Source organism: Microtus ochrogaster, linkage group LG9 (genome assembly GCF_000317375.1).
Source record: "Microtus ochrogaster isolate Prairie Vole_2 linkage group LG9, MicOch1.0, whole genome shotgun sequence".
Taxonomy (NCBI): domain Eukaryota; kingdom Metazoa; phylum Chordata; class Mammalia; order Rodentia; family Cricetidae; genus Microtus; species Microtus ochrogaster.
The window spans coordinates 26,268,488-26,272,421 of NC_022034.1; the positions used below are offsets into that span (position 1 = coordinate 26,268,488).

The 3,934-nt window shown below is 36.9% G+C and overlaps 1 protein-coding gene across 2 annotated transcripts in view; it reads left to right on the forward strand.

Moving 5' to 3' along the window:
• The window catches only part of Cdk19 (cyclin dependent kinase 19), a 140,457-nt gene that overhangs the window by 76,532 nt on the left and 59,991 nt on the right, over positions 1 to 3,934 (forward strand). The window lies entirely within an intron of this gene.

Below are 3,934 nucleotides of genomic sequence, written 5' to 3' on the forward strand. Positions count from 1 at the left end.
CATGTGGTTGCTGGGAATTGAACTCAGGACCTTTGGAAGAGCAGGCAATGCTCTTAACCACTGAGCCATCTCTCCAGCCCGGAAAGTTTTAACTCTTAACATAGTAAAACTTATACAATAAGAATAATTATCAGCTTAAGAATTACATTCGCAATGTCCAGTCCATTTGCACTTGGCAAATTCATTATCTATCTGTCATTATCTTGGTGAGTCCAAAGTTTTGTATCTAATTTACTTTCTACCCTAGCTTGAATTACCAACTCAAAACTGCCTTTTTATGTCTTTCAGTCTTATACACTTTACATCTCTTTTTTGTTTCTTTTCTGAAGTTGATAAGAAGGAAAACTGTTTAACTCTCTAGTTTTCAACTCCCATCATAGACCCGAGAAAGATATAATATTACCCAAGTAAACAGGAAGTACAGAGCAAACAACCTCCAAAACTAAGAATTGACAGAAACAACTGGCTGCCTAGAGCGTCATCCAGGGTTCCTCTGTAACGTGGGGGCATCCATCTTCAGCCTACAGGCCTAGAATATCTGGCAGACTTTTCTGTGAAGCAGGAATTTTGAAGAACTATCCTGTCTTGTCTTGGCAAATGTTCGGCAGTCACTTTCTTTTGTGTCCCGCTTGTCTAATTTGGGCAGCATGCTGTCACCAGTCAAGGCAAAGGCTTTTTTTTTTCTCCCCCAGTGGCTAACTTTTTCCAGAACAAAAGCAAATTCTATATGGAGTTTCTTCAATGTCCATCATCTTCTCTGAAGTAGATTGATGCTACCAGGAGCAGACATATCTTATTGCCATAAATAGCCTTGTTATTAAAACATCTTAAATGCCATATTCTGTAGATCTCTAAAGTGTTTGAAGACTACCTGTCTATCTAAAATATATGTTTGTTTGACCTTGAAAACATACCTAACATGACTACAAGTTTGATTGTAATAGGTGACTACTACTACCCTGCATTTCTTTATTTTCCTAAGTAGTTTGTAATAATAACTTTCAAAGATTATAAATTTGCATTAGATTGTTAAATGAACTGCATGGGTATAATACCTTAAACAAGAGTAGAACTGTATGTTCTAACAAAAACAACTAAAATTTGTATTATACAAATAAGTATACAAAAATGCCTTAAGCAAGAGTAGAAACATATATACAGTGTAACAAAATAACCTTAAATTTGTATCTATATACAAAAATCCATACCAATGTAAAATATTTAAGAATTGTAGTTACTTTTTTTTTTTTTGGTTTTTCGAGACAGGGTTTCTCTGTGGTTTTGGAGCCTGTCCTGGAACTAGCTCTTGTAGACCAGGCTGGTCTCCAACTCACAGAGATCCACCTGCCTCTGCCTCCCAAGTGCTGGGATTAAAGGCGTGCGCCACCACCGCCCAGCTTGTAGTTACTTTTTTAGTTTAAAAGTAGAGTCAATAATCTACCCTTTTAGTCTGTCATTTCTGTATCCCCTTTTTCCTTTTTGAATGAGATCCCTGAGTCTAATCTCCTTTGTTCTTCTTTTTTCCTGCAGTTACCAATAACAACTTATAACCATCCCCCTAAACAATGACGAACTTTAATAACTCACCAAATGACCAAAAACTACACAACCCATCTCTTTGGAATGTGGGTGTCATGTTCTCTAGATTGCTTCCTGTTGTCTGGAGGGCGATGGCATCTCTTTGGGACTCTGAGAAAATTGAGACAATGGTCAAGTCCTGGGAGAGCTATCTGAATCATTTGTTGTCCAGTCTCTGTGTAAAGAGTATAGAGCTTATCTAAAATCCTGGCTAGAGTAATGCATAAGGCCGGACCATCTCAGCTAGCTGCCTTGAAATGTCCTGCGGAGTTTGTAGTTCAACACTGATCTTTAGGTGGTGTTTGTCAATTTAGTAGCATTACCACAATCTGGGAGGAATCGTAGTTGTGGGGTCTCATCATCCTTCTCACGTCTTCAGAGTTTGCTGCTAAGTTTGCTGTTAGGTATGGTCACAGTTCACTGCAGGAAACCTAAACATTTTAAGTGTCCTATGCAGCAGATTCGGAAAGGATAAAGGACCATGATTTGTTAAGTTATCCAGAGTACACACACTTAATTCTTTGTTATAGAGACTCAAGCCTAGAATCATGTACAGGAAGCTAGAAGAAGCCTTTTTCTCGAGTTAGTTACTACTTTCTATGGCCATTAATATCATGACAGAAAGTTTAATACATACAATATATATTAATCTTATAAATGTTGAGATATTTATACCTTAAGAAAAGTTTTGAAGAGTCAAAACCAAAGTATTACAAGATTAGTGTCAATAGAATAGTTCTTTAATTTTGGTTTTTCTTCTGTCCCATAGTAGGTGACTCTTCTGACATGAGACAGATTTTGGATTTTTTTTTAACAGTGCACTAAGCACAGAATTATTGAAAATTATAGTGCAGTGAGTTTTTCCTTGTTTCTTCCCTGAGCCCTTCCTCCCTGTCCCCTTTCTCTCTCTCTTTCTGACAGTGTCTTGCTGTCCTTCTGCCTTAGTCTCCCAAGGGCTAGGATCGAGGCTGCTCAACCACACTTGTCTGACTTTTCACCATTATAATTTAATAATTTCTAACCTTTTAAATCTAATCACTGTTACTGTATTTCCATGAAAGCTCCGTGTCTGCTAGTTTGATTCTTTAGAAGAGATTACAGTTGGACTATCTAGCTTAGTGGTGGATGCTTGTGTGGTACCTGCAAGGCCCTGGCTTGGAACAGACATTATTATTTTCAGCACCACACAAAAATACAATAAACTTCACACACTTCATATAAATATAATTTTTAGTACGTGTTGATTGAACATAGTAGATGCTTAGTGTAAAGACAAATAAATTAAAATTAATTATTTCATTGGGTAAACTCACCCCTCTCTGTTTTCTTGTGATACAGACATAGGTTTATTAGCAGACTCGGAGCGGAGTGGTTTTGTGTAACAGAGACAATGCAGTAGATATTTCCTGGCTTGTGTTTAGTTCGGAGCTTTTAATTGCATTCCTTGTTACTTTCGTTAAAGCGTCTGGTGTGCTTTGGAATGATGGATGCATGATTGATTAATTTGAGTCTGATTTCACTTGTTCGTCATATTTCCTTCAGAATGTCTAAAAGACATTATATCTAAAAGACATTAATCATTTGTGTTGGTAGTTCAGAGGTTAGTTATTAATCCAAACCCTTAAGTATAATTTGTAAATAGTACTGTAATTTCCTGTAATGTCTGAAGTGGGCATCTAACCACTGGATTTAGAGGAAGGCAGAGGGGTGGAGGGTGCAGGTGAGGGATGGATTAGAATGCGCCTGAGAATTAGGAGATTTTACCAGGCAAACTCCATTTTTTGTATTTACTTCATTTTCATATTTTAACTTTGTATATTCACAGTACCATTTGTAACAGGTATTTTCAATATTTTCATATGTAATATATTACATGAAAGCTTACTTATGATTAAATAAATGTATATCCTGTCACAGTGAGGGAGATGTAAACTTATTTATTTTAGATCTCACTTGACTTAATATTCCTCTCAAGAAATATGTACAAGACTTGAAGTCAGAGAAAAAAAACCCATTTTTTTTTATTGTGTAGAAAGATAAATCGTTTTCAAATAGCCACAATATTGTGATAGACTCTGTTGAGGAGTGTTTCAGGCACTTTGTGAGGTATAAAATATGCCATTTTCCATCATGACTTATTTCTCTCTGCCTTGAGTGGTTAGCTTCTTAAAGAAATTACAATAGAACTACATCACTTCCCCCTTCCCCCTTCAACTCCTCCCAGTACCCTCCTTCCAACCTCTCCCATGCCCACCCCCAAGTTGGAAGCCTCTTTTGCTTTGTTATTATACACCTCCCCTTGCTTCCCCTCTCTGTGTATGGTCAAATGTCTATAAATATAACCTTCTAAGTCCAC